Raw genomic sequence first — 18,049 nt, forward strand, 5'->3', positions numbered from 1 at the left:
ATCACTAGCAGTCGAGATGACAGGCATCTTATCCGCATGGCTGTAACGAATCGCGCAGACACGTATTGATCCCCGAGTCAACAGATGGGGACGTTTGCAAGACAACAACCAGCTGCACGAACAGTTCGACGATGTTCGCAGCAGCATGGACTATCAGCTCGGAGAACATGGCTGCGGTTGCCCTTGACGCTGCATCACAGACAGGAGCGACTGCGGAGGTGTACTCAACGACGAACCTAGAGCACTTGCCCGCGAAAGGCAAAGGTCCCGAGTTCGAGTCTCGGTCGGGCACACAGTTTTAATCTGCCAGGAAGTTTCAATCCAGGTTCTGTTTACAGCATCATGATGGTCGCATCAGTTTTTGGTGACATCGCGGTGAACGCACATTGGAAGGATGTATTCGTCATGTCATACTGGCGTATCACCCGGCGTGTTGGTATGGGGTGCCATTGGTTACACGTCTCGATCACCTCTTGTGCGCATTGACGGCAGTTTGAACAGTAGACGTTACATTTCAGATGTGTTACGATCCGTGGCTCTACCCTTCATTCGATCCCTGCGAAACCCCACATTTCAGCAGGATAACGCACGACCGCATGTTGTAGGTCCTGTACAGGCCTTTCTGGATAGAAAAAATGTTCGAATGCTGCCGTGGCCAGCACATTCTCCAGACATCTTACCAATTGAAAGCGTCTGGTCAATGGTGGCCCAGCACCTGGCTCGTCACAATACGCCAGTCACTACTCTTGATGAACTGTGGTATCGTGTTGAAGCTGCATGGGCAGCTGTACCTCTACACGCCATCTGCGCTCTGTGTGACTCAATGCCCAGGCGTATCAAGGCCGTTATTACAGCCTAAGGTAGTTGTTCTGGGTACTGATTTCTCAGGATCTATGCACTCAAATTTCGTGAAAATGTTCTAGTATAATATATTTGTCCAATGAATACCCGTTTATCATCTGCATTTCTTCTTGGTGTAGCAGCTTTAATCGCCAGTAGTGTACAACAAATGTGCGCCACAACCATATCAATTACTATCAATTTTCAGGAAAATTCATTCGGAGCCCGGTAACCACTGTTGCGTCAGGGCAATGCTAGACAATGTGGAGACTGGGGACCACCAGCTGCAGTTGTGGGTTCGAGACTGGGTCTGGGCTGCTGCCTGTGGGACATGGTTCCACAGCGCCACCGCCCTGCCGTTGACACCTGCCATCAGCAGACTCCTGCCATGCTGCAGCTGGTTGTGCCCCGTGCATGGCAGTCTTTCCTCGTCACTGGGAATCGAGTCTGACCCGAGTCGCATAGGTTGTCGTGCTCTGCAGCGACACGCAGTCACAGCACAAGAACGAGGGCGCTGTTGACGTCAGTGCCTTGACCTAATGACAGGGTGCTGATGGAACTACAATTTTGCTGGGCGGAAGCCAGCCACCTGCCAGCCATTGCTGGCCTGTCGCACCAGAGAAGGGTGCGGCTGCCTTGCATTTTAAGCAACGGGATGTGTAACTGAAACATAACAAAATATTTCTCTTGAACCCTGGTCAGTCTCAGTGCTCCACTGGACCATTTCTCCACTGCTCACCCCTCCAGAGCGGCGCATGAAATCAGTGTCCTCCCTACCGAGTGGTGTCAGGGGAGCTGAAGTCATCACCAGTGGAAAGCAGAGGGTGTATGTGTGCCCACAGTATAGCGTCCGAACTACATTGTAGGGTGAGTGAGACTATTAATTGGTTTTCTGTGGAAATCATGGGATAAAGAATCATCGTAACTGCAAGAGTCATCGGAACTGCAAAATTAAACAACGTTAACTGGAATACTCTCTTTCAAATTCTGAAGGTGGCAGGGGTAAAATACAGGGAGCGAAATGCTATTTACAATTTGTACAGAAACCAGATGGCAGTTATAAGAGTCGAGTGGCATGAAAGGGAAGCAGTGGTTGGGAAAGGAGTGAGACATGGTTGTAGCCTCTCCCCGATGTTATTCAATCTGTATATTGAGCAAGCAGTGAAGGAAACAAAAGAAAAATTCGGAGTAGGTATTAAAATTCATGGCGAAGAAGGAACTTTGAGGTTCGCCGATGACATTGTAATTCTGTCAGAGACAGCAAAGGACTTGGAAGAGCAGTTGAACGGAATGGACAGTGTCTTGAAAGGAGGATATAAGATGAACATCAACAAAAGCAAAACGAGGATAATGGAATATAGTCAAATTAAATCGGGTGATGCTGAGGGGATTAGATTAGGAAATGAGACACTTAAAGTAGTAAAGGAGTTTTGCTATTTAGGGAGTAAAATAACTGATGATGGTCGAAGTAGAGAGGATATAAAATGTAGACTGGCAATGGCAAGGAAATCATTTCTGAAGAAGAGAAATTTGTTAACGTCGAGTATAGATTTAAGTGTCAGGAAGTCGTTTCTTAAAGTATTTGTATGGAGTGTAGCCATGTATGGAAGTGAAACATGGGCGATAACCAGTTTGGACAAGAAGAGAATAGAAGCTTTCGAAATGTGGTGGTACAGAAGAATGCAGAAGATAAGGTGGGTAGATCACGTTACTAATGAGGAGGTATTGAATAGGATTGGGGAGAAGAGAAGTTTGTGGCACAACTTGACTAGAAGAAGGGATCGGTTGGTAGGACATGTTTTGAGGCATCAAGGGATCACAAATTTAGCATTGGAGGGCAGCGTGGAGGGTAAAAATCGTGGAGGGAGACCAAGAGATCAATACACTAAGCAGATTCAGAAGGATGTAGGTTGCAGTAGGTACTGGGAGATGAAGAAGCTTGCACAGGATAGAGTAGCATGGAGAGCTGCATCAAACCAGTCTCAGGACTGAAGACCACAACAACAACAACAACAACAACAACAACAACAACAACGAGGCCACAGGAACTGGTGCATGCTTCCTTGCTTAAGGAAGATTGTAAGTATCGTCGTTTAGAGTCTATGCAATGTGCATAGGGTAATTTTCTTGGACATTCGGCTCCTTGTGCCGAATATGTGGCAACTGTTCGTTTCACACTGTTTCGGCCACGTGGTGAGGCAATGCAGGGAGTCCAGATGGCTCATGAGTAGACCTAAGAAATAAATGTGGTAATGTTAGTAACTAAGCAGTGTTCATTTCTCTCTGTTGTTCGGTTGTTATTGCGGAATTCGTAAACATGAGTAAGGGTGAGGCAATGACGAAAGCAGAGACAACGTGTTACCAGTGAGGAAGCTATAGTCATCAACCGATCAAATGGCTCTGAGCACTGTGGGACTAAACTTCTTAGGTCATCAGTCCCCTAGAACTTAGAATTACTTAAACCTAACTAACCTAAGGACATCACACACATCCATGTCCGAGGCAGGAGTCGAACCTGCGACCGTAGCGGTCGCGCGGCTCCAGACTGTAGCGCCTAGAACCGCTCGGCCACTCCGGCCGGCTCAACTCATCAGTTAGTACATTTTGAGAGCAGAGAATACGTTTGTGACTAGCAAAATGTCAGAGACGGATGACGAGATCCTACTCAAATCACAGAGTCTAGGTGAAATCAGACTATTTCAAACCTCGCTACTAGCTTTTCTGGTCGGTCTGAGGATGTCATCGTTTGTGGAGGATCTCATGTCATCAGGTGACATAGGAGACAAACATTAGTAACTGAAGAAGCGAAGTCCTTTGTATTATCCACAGAGGCACGAGAGAATTAGGAAACTTTTGAGCAGCTTAGGCAAGTACTAGTGCTAAGATTTAACAAGGAGAATAGTGCGCGGTTTTTCCCGTAGCAGTTGGGTGTAATTTCTAAAAGGGCCACACGGTGTTTTGTCGACCGGATTTGAAAAATTAATGTGCATACGTATGAACTGACGCAAAGTAATAAGGCAGACAAGGTGTTGTTACAGGAATCCGATCTGAGGGCACTCGGCGCTTTCCTGAACGGTTTAGTACCGGAAATGCCTATGAGAGTGCGCACTTGTGCGTCTAGGAACCCATGCAATAGACTAGCAAAGGAATTTGAAGAGACCGATGTCGCCACAGAGGTAAGAGAGCGACGAAATGTGTTTGCAATGAATATCAAGTGCTTTAACTATGGGCGCGGGGCATGCGCAAAGGCAATGCTGTCAGCCACGGAACGCGAGTGTTGGTATGGACTACCAGGTGTTTTATGGGAGTGAGAGTAGAAGTGGTATGAACCAGCAGCTGTATTACGGAATGATGGGGGGCTGGTCTGGGTGATAATAAGCACCCATTAATCTCAAAAGGGAACCCCAGAACCGTCATAAGGCGTTCCCAGCAAAAGTAAATGCTGTTAATATGAATGTACCGCAGTGAGTGTAACGGGATAAAGTTTCTGCTGGAAAATGCAGTGCATTTGTCGGTGACCTCGGCAGACGTAGTGTGTGGGGTGGGGGATAACAATATATGAAAATTGGAGTCGATAGTGGTGAATTTTGAATTGGAGGCAATCATGTTTAGCGATGGGTAGAAATGGTGACTGGCGCATGTGACAGCTAAAGCATAGCCTGCTGCCAGACTTTCTGTATCAGCGTCATGCCACACTTGATCTTTGACGACCTGTAGCAGTACTTAGCGAGAAGGAGCAGGAAGACATTCAGGCTAGGGGAAGCTGTCATCAGTGTTGATCTGTCACCAGTTAAACCGCAACCAATATCATTAAGGCTTAATGTGCTTCTGATCTTCTGATGACTTTATTAGTCGATAAACGGCAGCGTCTTCTGCAAACAACCTAAGGCGGCTACTCAGATTGTCTCCCAAATCGTTTATATAGATGAGAAACAGCAAAGGGCCTATAACACTCTCAAGTCAACCCACACTGGTAAAAATGTATCTTGGCTCGTATCAGTAATAGTAGATAATATGTACAAACCATATACTGGGTGATCAAAAAATCAGTATAAATTTGAAAACTGAATAAATCACGGAGTAATGCAGATAGAAAGATACAAATTGACACACATGTTTGGAATGACATGGGGTTTTATTAGAACCACAAAAATGCAGAAGTTCAAAAAATGTCTGACAGATGGCGCTTCATCTGATCAGAATAGCAATAATTAGCCTAAGAAAGTAAGACAAAGCAAAGATGTTGTTCTTTACAGGAAATGCTCAATAGGTCCACCATCATTCCTCAACAATAGCTGTAGTCGAGGAATAATGTTGTGAACAGCACTGTAAAGCATGTCCGGACTTATGGTGAGGCATTGGTGTCGGATGTCGTCTTTAAGCATCCCTAGAGATGTGGGTCGATCACAATACACTTGCGACTTCAGGTAACCCCAAAGCCAATAATCGCACGGACTGAGGTCTGGGGACCTGAGAGGCCAAGCATGACGAAAGTGGCGACTGAGCACACGATCATCACCAAATGACGCGCAAGAGGTCTTTCTCGCGTCTAGCAATATGGGGTGGAGCGCCATCCTGCATTTTGGTTCTACTAAATCCCCATGTCATTCCAAGCATGTGTGTCAATTTTTACCTCTCTATCTACATTATTCCGTGGTTTATTAAGTTTCCAAATTTATACTGACTTTGATCACCCGGTACAATCGCCGTAAACATTTTACCTGCTGCAATTCACATGGCCAGTGTTTTGATAGGCTTAAAAGAAGCAAAAATTGGAAAAAACTCTTTCTAAAGAGAGATTACCAAAGTCAGTCGCTGACCATAGCTGACCATGTTCGCTATAAGATAATTCGACAAGTGATTTCAAATGAATTTTTTAATATTCAGTTTCATACTAAACATGGTTCAGTTGTTAATGTTTGGTGAGGTATTAATGTCATAGGGACACATAAGTCAAAGAAAATGTTAAATGAAAACATGGTGGGTGTTCTTTTCGACATGTCCAAAGAGCAGACACCACGCATTCATATAACTGATTCACTTTGATGAGCAATGAATCCATAACCTTCAGGGCAGGTGCACATTTACGCTCTGCCTCCAACGGGAATCTATAATTAGCGAGAATGGATGACATGGATAGGATTGCGGTTAGGTGGCTATAGAAACGAATATGAGTTGGCTTGGGAGCGCGGCGAGACAGTCCGCGAATCTGTGATAAACACTGTGTTCTGGTGGCGTAATAGTTTATGCAACTGTCTAGTGAAGCAGGGTATCCTGGGATCGAGTCCTCGTCAGGTAGACATTTTCACTCGTCGCCGCTGATTCTACACAGAGTCCGGATCCACCTGATAACAATAGTCCCTTTCCTTTCTCCCTCCCCTCCACCTTCAATTTTCTAGGAAAATACTTTTCTTACAAAACCGTACCGAGTCATGCAAGAGGACACTGCTTTTTTGATGTTCTTCATGAATCTACTAACACACGTTGGACGAAATTTATTGTAGCTTGTAGAGGTGGTGAAAAGGTGATAACTGGGAAGAATGGTGGTTTAGTGAAAACATTAAAGGATCGTTTTCTATTAAGGGCGGAATGGACGTGTGCTTCCTTCACAGGCATGCTCTTGTCACAAAAAACTGCCGGAAAATCTCAGTCAAAATTTTTATGAAGCTGTAAAAATGATTAACTTTATCAAAATCTGACCGTCACAAAACAGGCTGTTTGCCAGACTGTGCGATGAAATGACCAAAAGTAAAGAATCTCTTCTTTTCCACACAGAAGTTAGATGGTAATCGCGAGGGAAGTTTTCACGCCGGTATTGTATTTGCGAGATGAGTTAATAATACACTTCTGGAAATTGAAATAAGAACACCGTGAATTCATTGTCCCAGGAAGGGGAAACTTTATTGACACATTCCTGGGGTCAGATACATCACATGATCACACTGACAGAACCACAGGCACATAGACACAGGCAACAGAGCATGCACAATGTCGGCACTAGTACGGTGTATATCCACCTTTCGCAGCAATGCAGGCTGCTATTCTCCCATGGAGACGATCGTAGAGATGCTGGATGTAGTCCTGTGGAACGGCTTGCCATGCCATTTCCACCTGGCGCCTCAGTTGGACCAGCGTTCGTGCTGGACGTGCAGACCGCGTGAGACGACGCTTCATCCAGTCCCAAACATGCTCTATGGGGGACAGATCCGGAGATCTTGCTGGCCAGGGTAGTTGACTTACACCTTCTAGAGCACGTTGGGTGGCACGGGATACATGCGGACGTGCATTGTCCTGTTGGAACAGCAAGTTCCCTTTCCGGTCTAGGAATGGTAGAACGATGGGTTCGATGACGGTTTGGATGTACCGTGCACTATTCAGTGTCCCCTCGACGATCACCAGTGGTGTACGGCCAGTGTAGGAGATCGCTCCCCACACCATGATGCCGGGTGTTGGCCCTGTGTGCCTCGGTCGTATGCAGTCCTGATTGTGGCGCTCACCTGCACGGCGCCAAACACGCATACGACCATCATTGGCACCAAGGCAGAAGCGACTCTCATCGCTGAAGACGACACGTCTCCATTCGTCCTTCCATTCACGCCTGCCGCGACACCACTGGAGGCGGGCTGCACGATGTTGGGGCGTGAGCGGAAGACGGCCTAACGGTGTGCGGGACCGTAGCCCAGCTTCATGGAGACGGTTGCGAATGGTCCTCGCCGATACCCCAGGAGCAACAGTGTCCCTAATTTGCTGGGAAGTGGCGGTGCGGTCCCCTACGGCACTGCGTAGGATCCTACGGTCTTGGCGTGCATCCGTGCGTCGCTGCGGTCCGGTCCCAGGTCGACGGGCACGTGCACCTTCCGCCGACCACTGGCGACAACATCGATGTACTGTGGAGACCTCACGCCCCACGTGTTGAGCAATTCGGCGGTACGTCCACCCGGCCTCCCGCATGCCCACTATACGCCCTCGCTCAAAGTCCGTCAACTGCACATACGGTTCACGTCCACGCTGTCGCGGCATGCTACCAGTGTTAAAGACTGCGATGGAGCTCCGTATGCCACGGAAAACTGGCTGACACTGACGGCGGCGGTGCACAAATGCTGCGCAGCTAGCGCCATTCGACGGCCAACACCGCGGTTCCTGGTGTGTCCGCTGTGCCGTGCGTGTGATCATTGCTTGTACAGCCCTCTCGCAGTGTCCGGAGCAAGTGTGGTGGGTCTGACACACCGGTGTCAATGTGTTCTTTTTTCCATTTCAAGGAGTGTATTTCTCCAGGATAAACAAACGTCTTTCTCATTGTTTTTACAGAATAATGAGTGTAGCTTGTTGTTGGCTTACTTAGCTGCTGTGTCTTCGCATTTAAAAAACTTGAATATCAATTTACAACAACGCGATAGAGATATTTTCTTAACGAATGACAAAGTTCATGCTTTCATTGAGAAGCTTAATGTCTCGTTATTTGCCTTCGGACCAAAAATTTTGATATGTTCCCACTCACTTCGGATTACACTGAGAACAATCTGAATGCCGGCCGCGGTGGTCTCGCGGTTCTAGGCGCTCAGTCCGGAACCGCGGGACTGCTACGGTCGCAGGTTCGAATCCTGCCTCGGGCATGGATGTGTGTGATGTCCTTAGGTTAGTTATATTTAAGTAGTTCTAAGTTATAGGGGACTGATGACCTAAGATGTTAAGTCCCATAGTGCTCAGAGCCATTTGAACCATCTGAACAATCTGAATGAACGAGACACTGTTATTCACCATGGTTTGGACAGCATGAAGATGCATTTGCGTGAGCTAAAAAGACACTTAACAGAGTATTTTGCAGAATATAAAAATGTTTGCTCGAAGAGATAAGTCCTGAATCTGTTTAGTATAAACATTATTACTCCTACTGTGTTACCAGTTGAGAATTCCGACCAGCTAATCGAAAAGTCTACCGACAAAGCGCTACAACTGCAATTTACAGCTAAAGATTGAAATATGTTTTAGCTTACTCGTCGAAATGAATTTGGAAATTTGGTCAAAGAAGTGTTGAAAGTATTAATCCATTTCGCCATGTCTTATTTCTGTGAAAAGGATTGTTCGTCCGTGCCTGTGCTGAAAACTAAATACAGGAATCGTCTTTTTATCACTGGAAAACAGTTTGTTTCTGTGTTTTTAACGTAGATCCATGTTATAGTATGGAGAAACTTTTAAATGAAAATCAAATGCAACTCTGACTTTAATGGCTTTTATTTACATGTGTACATATCATAAGCAAAATGTTTATTACAAATGATTTAATCTCATAAAATGATTTCATTAATCTCAATCTATTTCACGAACCCATTTTAATACCAGCTTACTCTTTAAGGATAGCTACCCCAGTTTGAGAAACGATGGTGTAGACACTATCGAAATTCATATTACACACCTTTACCGGTCAGCAGCCAGCCCGTTGGCCCTGTAAGCAAGTAGTCGGGTTATGAATCCTTACCATATTAATATTTAAGCTAATAGCAACTACATTTGGCATGCTTCAACAATCACTTTTATGAATGAGATTTTCACTCTGCGGCGGAGTGTGCGCTGTTATGAAACTTTTCGGGAAGATTAAAACTGTGTACCGGACCTAGACTCGATCTCGGGACCTTTGCATTTCTCGGGCAAGTGCTCTACCAGCTGAGCTACCCAAGCACGACTCACGCTCCGTCCTCACAGCTGTACTTCCGCAGGTACCTCGTCTCCTACTTTCCAAACGCGCCCGCGAAAGGCAAAGGTCCCGAGATCGAGTCTAGGTCCGGTACACAGTTTTAATCTTCCAGAAAAGTTTCGATAACTTTTGTATCCGTCGAGGCTCAACCGGATTCTAAAGGGAACGGAGAGTTGCCGTGTCTTAGAGAAGTGCGGTTATCGTGAAACTGTCGCTAGTGAATGATGTGAGGAGGGGCAGAGAATAGCACATAATTGCTGTTAAATGAATGTCTGGAGGTTTTTCATGAAGTGACACCAAGTGCTGCGGTGTGTGTGTGTGTGTGTGTGTGTGTGTGTGTGTGTGTGTGTGTGTGTGTGTGTAGATCCCCCATGAACCATGGACCTTGCCGTTGGTGGGGAGGCTTGCGTGCCACAATGACACAGATAGCCGTACCGTAGGTTCAACCACAACGGAGGGGTATCTGTTGTGAGGCCAGACAAACGTGTGGTTCCTGAAGAGGGGCAGCAGCCTTTTCAGTAGTTGCAAGGGCAACAGTCTGGACGATTGACTGATCTGGCCTTGTAACACTAACCAAAACGGCCTTGCTGTGCTGGTACTGCGAACGGCTGAAAGCAAGGGGAAACTACAGCCGTAATTTTTGCCGAGGGGATGAAGCTTTACTGTATGATTAAATGATGATGGCGTCCTCTTGGGTAAAATATTCCGGAGGTAAAATAGTCCCCCATTCGGATCTCCGGGCGGGGACTAATCAAGAGGACGTCGTTATCAGGAGAAAGAAAACTGGCCTTCTACGGATCGGAGCGTGGAATGTCAGATCCCTTAATCGGGCAGGTAGGTTAGAAAATTTGAAAAGGGAAATTGATAGGTTAAAGTTAGATATAGTGGGAATTAGTTAAGTTTTTTGGCAGGAGAAACAAGACTTTTGGTCAGGTGAATTCAGGATTATAAATACAAAATCAAATAGGGGTAATGCAGGAGTAGGTTTAATAATGAATAAAAAAAATAGGAGTGCGGGTAAGGTACCACAAACAGCATAGTGAACGCATTGTTGTGGCCAAGATAGACACGAAGCCCACGCCTGCTACAGTAGTACAAGTCTATATGCCAACTAGCTCAGCATATGACGAATAAATTGAAGAAATGTATAATGAAATAAAAGAAATTATTGAGATAGTGATGGGAGACGAAAATTTAATAGTCATGGTGACTGGAATTCGATAGTAGGAAAAGGGAGAGAAGGAAACATAGTGGGTGAATATGGATTGGGGGACAGAAACGAAAGAGGAAGCCGTCTGGTAGAGTTTTGCACATAGCATAACTTTATCATAGCTAACACTTGGTTCAAGAATCATAAAAGAAGGTTGTACACATGGAAGAAGCCTGGAGATACTGACAGGTTTCTGATAGATTATATAATGCTAAGACAGATATTTAGAAACCAGGTTTTAAATTGTAAGACATTTCCAGGGGCAGATGTGGACTCTGACCACAATCTATTGGTTATGAACTGTAGATTAAAACTGAAGAAACTGCAAAAAAGTGGGAATTTAAGGAGATGGGACCTGGATAAACTGAAAGAACCAGAGGTTGTAAAGAGTTTCAGGGAGAGCATAAGGGAACAATTGACAGGAATGGGGGAGAGAAGTACAGTAAAAGAAGAATGGACAGCTTTGAGGAATGAAATAGTGAAGGCAGCAGAGGATCAAGTAGGTAAAAAGACGAGGGCTAGTAGAAATCCTTGGGTAACAGAAGAGATACTGAATTTAATTGATGAAAGGTGAAAATACAAAAATGCAGTAAATGAAGTAGGCAAAAATGACATCGACAGAAAGTGCAAATTGGCTAATCGTGGATGGCTAGAGGACAAATGTAATGATGTAGATGCTTATCTCACGAGCGGTAAGATAGATACTGCCTACAGGAAAATTAAAGAGACCTTTGGAGAAAAGAGAACCACTTCCATAAATATGAAGAGCTCAGATGGAAACCCAGTTCTAAGCAAAGAAGGGAGAGCAGAAAGGTGGAAGGAGTATATACAGGGTCTATACAAGGGCGATGTACTTGAGGACAATATTATGGAAATGGAAGAGGATGTAGATGAAGATGAAATGGGAGATGTGTTACTGCGTGAAGGGTTTGACAGAGCACTGAAAGACCTAAGTCGATACAAGGCCCTGGGAGTAGACAACATTCCATTAAAACTACTGACAGCCTTGGGAGAGCCAGTCTTGACAAAACTTTACCATCTGGTGAGCATGATGTATGAGACAGGCGAAATTCCCTCAGACTTCAAGAAGAATATAATAATTCCAATCCCAAAGAAAGCAGGTGTTGACAGATGTGAAAATTACCGAACTATCAGTTTAATAAGTCACAGCTGCAAAATACTAACCTGAATTCTTTACAGACGAATGGAAAAACTGGTAGAAGCCCACCTCGGGGAAGATCAGTTTGGATTCCGTAGCAATGTTGGAACACGTGAGGCAATACTGACCCTACGACTCATCTTAGAAGAAAGATTAAGGAAAGGCAAACCTACATTTCTAGCATTTGTAGACTTAGAGAAGCTTTTGACAATGTTGTCGGGAATACTCTCTTTCAAATTCTGATGGTGGCAGGGGTAAAATACAGGGAGCGAATGGCTATTTGCAATTTGTACAGAAACCAGATGGCAGTTATAAGAGTCGAGGGGCATGAAAGGGAAGCAGTGGTTGGGAAGGGAGTGAGACAGGGTTGGAGCCTCTCCCCGATGCTATTCAATCTGTATATTGAGCAAGCAGTAATCGAAACAAAAGAAAAGTTCGGGGCAGGTATTAAAACCCATGGAGAAGAAATAAACACTTTGAGGTTCGCCGATGACATTGTAATTCTGTCAGAAACAGTAAAGGACTTCGAAGAGCAGTTGAACGGAATGGACGATGTCTTGAAAGGAGGGTATAAGATGAGCATTAACGAAAGCAAAACAAGGATAATGGAATGTAGTCGAATTAAGTCGGGTGATGCTGAGGGAATTAGATTGGGAAATGAGGCGCTTAAAGTAGTAAAGAAGTTTTGCTATTTGGGGAGCAAAATAACTGATGATGGTCGAAGTAGAGAGGATATAAAGTGTAGACTGGCAATGGGAAGGAAAGCGTTTCTGAAGAAGAGAAATTTGTTAACATCGAGTATTGATTTAACTGTTAGGAAGTCGTTTCTGAAAGTATTTGTATGGAGTGTAGCCATGTATGGAAGTGAAACATGGACGATAAATAGTTTAGACAAGAAGAGAATAGAAGCTTTCGAAATGTGGTTCTACAGAAGAATACTGAAGATTCGATGGGTAGATCACATAACTAATGAGGGGGTATTGAATAGAATTGGGGAGAAGAGGAGTTTGTGGCACAGCTTGACTAGAAGAAGGGATCGGTTGGTAGGACATTTTCTGAAGCATCAAGGGATCAGCAATTTAGTACTGGAGGGCAGTGTGGAGGGTAAAAATCTTAGAGGGAGACCAAGAGATGAATACACTAAGCAGATTCAGAAGGATGTAGGCTGCAGTTTCTTTTAATATACTCGGACTGGGAGAGAGATGGTGGGGGTGGTGGGCGGCGGGAGAGGGAGCCATGGAGGGTGGGAGGGAGGGAGGGTGGGAGAACGACAGACAGCAGAACGAACGGTGCTCTGCATAAAGAAATGTATTTCTTACCTCGCGAGTATAAACAAATAAACAATAAAACGTGTTATAAGTTAAATGTACTTCTGCAAAATGATCAGATGTGTGTGATATCTGGTGGGACTTAACTGTTAAGGTCATCAGTCCCTAAGCTTACACAGTACTTAACCTAAATTATCCTAAAGACAAACACACCCATGCCAGAGGGAGGACTCGAACCTCCGCCGGGACCAGCCACACAGTCCATGACTCAGCACCCTAGACCGCTCGGCTAATCCCGTGCAGCTGTACTTCTGCCAGAAGAACTTAAACAAAGAACACACTCATCTCACACGTGGTAAATTCAATGACAGGCAGAGAGTGCTCATAAGGTGGAGATAAAAAAACTGGCTACCTAATGTGAGCCGTTATAAACGTCGATATTTCTCGCAGTGACGTTTCGTTACCTAACATTATGTAATACCAATTAAAAGTCGCTCGAAAACGGCTTGCAGGTTCTGGGAAATTAATTGGTGTGTCGGAAACCGAAACTGCAGCTGCCCAAGCTACCTGCTTTGAGTTCTTTCGAAAATGGCTTGTGCACTCTGGGAAGCGAAACGGTTGAAATTAGGTCGGTGCTTTGAGTCGCTCTAAAAAGGTAGACGCTCCACGCTGTCCGCATGAGCTCCATCGAAAAGGGCTTGTAGAGGAGCAAGTGTAAAGTGAATCGGCAGACGCTCCACGCTGTCTCTTGGGAGCTCCCACGGAAATGGCAGCTCGCGCACCCTCGAAAATGGCTTTCAGAGGAGCATCTGAAATTAATTGTCAAATGTGTTTTGTTTGAGCTCCCTCGAAAATGGTTTGCAGAGGAGTAAGTATGAAGTGAATCGGCAGACGTTCCGCGTTGTCTCTTTGAGTTCCCGTGAAAATGACAGTTCGTGCTGCCTCGAAAATGGCTTGCAGAGGAGCCTGTGTAGTTAATTGTCAAATGCATTTTGCTAAGCATTGGCTTATAATTTTCAGTTGCTCATCCTTTTTCGTACTTGCTGTAAAAACGTCTCATTAGCTTTTCTGTCAGCGCAGCTAGGTTTTGTTACTCTCTTCGACAACAACTTTTCGAGGTGAGGTTTCTCCTACTTTTGTAACCACCAAGTCTTTCCAAAAATTTCTTAGTGTCGAAGTTGATGTACTTGTTCACCAGAGAATTCTTCTCGTAATTTTCTTGAGACATTTATTGCTTTCCTTCACATCGCTACCAAGACAGTGAAATTGGCTTACTTCAAGTTGTCCCCTGCCTGCTCTTATGTCAATACTACTTCCACCTCCTGATCTGTTGCTACGACAGTTACTTTCTGGGTGTTAATTTAGATTTGTTTTCTCTTTATTTTATTTAGAGCCTTCACTGAATATGGAACTATGGCAAAGTCAGCCGTAAATCTTAAGGCAGTAAATATGCGTACAGTGCCAGGGTGTGGGAACGTCTTGGAGTGGGCGAGAGATTTTCTACCGGAGATGTAGTTGGGTGCAGCTGAAGAAGGAACCCTTTCAATACATTTACCTTTATTCGTATACTCGTGCCTTGACTATTCACCAAAGTGGATGGTGGGAATGCAGTCGTTTATGGTTAGCAACTGAAAATAAGTTAGTCTCTGTTGATCCATTATGGGCATGAAATTCACCAATAACCGTGTAATTGTGATGTTATTTTATTTTCTTGAATTCTTCCAATGAAGCTCTTGGGATACGGTTTGAATTCACGACATCCAGGAAAATATGGCACTTCATAACAATATCCTTAATGAGAACGAAGTTTTTCGCGACGGCACTGATATGTAAAAAATTCTGTTTTCTTGCCACGTAGGGATAAAATCTCGAGTTTCGACGAAAGCCTCCATCGTCATCGTCAGGAGCAACTGACTGTCTTCACTGCTGCTGTGGTAGCCAGGCCACACGGCGCAGAAGCTCTCGAACAATTCATGGAACACATGGACAGCATACATCCGAACTGTCAAGATGGAGAAGGAAGGAAGGTTGTCATTCTTAGACGTTTTAGTACAACGACAGGCGGACGGGCATCTCGGCCACTCTCTGTACCGTAAGCCGAAGCATACGGATTTCTATCTTATCCTGTTCAGAAGAGAACCGTTTTGAACACGTCGATGTATAGGTTAAAAATTGTTTCTGACGAGAAGCACTTGAAATCCGAAATTAACCATCTCAAGTACGTGTTCCGAAAGACTGACTATGGTGCACGCGATACAAAGGCAGCGTTCTCCACGGAAAAGAAACGTGAAAATGCTGCACTCTCACAAGATAGAACAGCGATTGAGGTTCTTCCTTTTTGTGGCGCTATATCTAGCAAGGACTTGGAAGAGCAGTTGAACGGAATGAACAGTGTCTTGAAAGGAGGATATAAGATGAACATCAACAAAAGCAAAACAAGGATAATGGAATGTAGTCAAATTAAATCGGGTGATTCTGAGGGAATTAGATTCGGAAATGAGACACTTAAAGTAGTAAAGGTGTTTTGCTATTTAGGGAGTAAAATAACTGATGATGGTCGAAGTAGAGAGGATATAAAATGTAGACTGGCAATGGCAAGGAAAGCGTTTCTCAAGAAGAGAGATTAGTTAACATCGAGTATAGACTTAAGTGTCAGGAAGTCGTTTCTCAAAGTATTTGTATGGAGTGTAGCCATGTATGGAAGTGAAACATGGACGATAACTAGTTTGGACAAGAAGAGAAAGAAGCTTTCGAAATGTGGTGCTACGGAAGAATGCTGAAGATAAGGTGGGTAGATCACGTAACTAATGAGGAGGTATTGAATGGGATTGGGGAGAAGAGAAGTTTGTGGCACGACTAGAAGAAGGGATCGGTTGGTAGGACATGTTTTGAGGCATCAAGGGATCACAAATTTAGCATTGGAGGGCAGCGTGGAGGGTAAAAATCGTAGAGGGAGACCAAGAGATGAATACACAAAGCAGATTCAGAAGGATGTAGGTTGCAGTAGGTACTGGGAGATGAAGAAGCTTGCACAGGATGGAGTAGCATGGAGAGCTGCATCAAACCAGTCTCAGGACTGAAGACCACAACAACAACAACATATCTAGCAAAATAGGAAGAGTGCTGGGTAGACAGTGTATAAGACCGATTTTTCGTCCTAAGAAAATTAAGGAGATGATGCGCCCTATTAAGGACAGTTTCTGCGTTTACGAATTGGCTTTATTGCACTAATCTGATTTACTTGGTTAACATTACCTCCATAGTTACTTTTAGCACAGCATGTATCTCTTTTGTATTGATTATGATCATTATTCTTATTGCAACTATAGGACTGATGTCCTGTATGCTGGCCGGAGTGGCCGAGCGGTTCTAGGTGCTTTAGTTTGGAACCGCGCGACCGCTACGGTCGCAGGTTCAAATCCTGCCTCGGTCATGGATGTGTGTGATGTCTTTCAGTTAGTTAGGTTTATGTAGTTCTAGGGGACTGATGACCTCCGATGTTAAGTCCCAAAGTGCTCAGAGCTGCGGTCCTCTATCTTTTGTCATGTGTTTGACGTTCTTTTCCGCATCATTATTATCATAGGTCAAATTATTATTATGATTGTTAAGCAAGTTTTCTACGAGGGTGAGTAGACATGTGACTACTACTAATTTCTCTCGCATCTTCCGTAATCATATCTATAGAATCAACAACTGATGAGAATTGTTCCACGTTATAGTCAGCAACATGTATTAATTTTTCGCGTATATGGATAGGCAACCTTACCTTCAAAATTCTGATCACTTCTTTGTGAGAAATCGGATCGCTCCAATATCGCGTCTTATTTATGAACTTTTCAAAGTATTGCCTTAAAGAACTTCTTTTGCTGTTGAAATACTCGGGTTGATAAACCTCTTTTCGTAATTTCTCCTGTTTGTTCGGAGACCAGTATTCAGCTAAGAAAAGTTATTGAAACTCGGTGCAAGTGTTGCAACTTCCGCTTGCTTCTGCAGTCCACAATGCTGTTTCTCCTGTAATTTAGGATACTATAAACTGAAGTCTGTCTTGTTCCGACCAGCTGCGCGGAAATATTATTTTAAAATTATTGATCAAGATTTTCGGATGGAGATTGTTTTTTCCAGTGGAGAATGTTGGAAATTGCCTACTTTCGAAAATACTATTCTCCACCTTTAAGGAAGAGTGATCAAAAGAATCATATTCTGTCCCAAAATAATCATCAACATCCCACTGTTGATTTTCGTAACAGTTGCATTTCGGATAACCACAAACTCGGTTGTTTTTCGACGTACTATCTGAACGTTCGTCCTCAGTTAGCAAATTCTGTGACGCTTTTCGATCGAACACCGATAGTTTATGATTGGTTTCCTTTTGCCATTTAGGGCACTCATCCACTATTTTGTCTGAAATTCGCTAGTAAATAGCTTAACTAATTCATCATTACTACTTTGGTGTTCATTGGTAGATACATTTTGATGGGATTCAGTAGTAGTCTTGATCTTATCTGCAATTTCATTTTTCTTTACTTCTATCCATTCAGATAGACGCTCGTCAAGCCTTTTAGTTTTATCTATTTTATATTTGCCGATCCCCTTACGAGCATCCGACTCAAACTCTGCTATGTTTTTCGATAGGTCTTCTATCTGTGCGTTAGCATTGAAACAACTACTTTCACATTTTACCATCCTATTGGACAGATTAGAAGCTATTCCATATTTGTTTTCTATCAGTGATTTTTTTTCATTCATTTACTGTGTTGATTTTCTAAGGTATCAGAAAACTTTAAGTCCACTTGTCTAAATTTCACATTTTACTTGGTCCCCCAGTCGGCCTTTAATTCTTTCTTAGTATTTTCCAATTTCTGGTCGAAGGTATTACGTTA

This window comes from Schistocerca nitens, chromosome 2 (genome assembly GCF_023898315.1).
Source record: "Schistocerca nitens isolate TAMUIC-IGC-003100 chromosome 2, iqSchNite1.1, whole genome shotgun sequence".
NCBI classification, from domain to species: Eukaryota; Metazoa; Arthropoda; class Insecta; order Orthoptera; family Acrididae; genus Schistocerca; species Schistocerca nitens.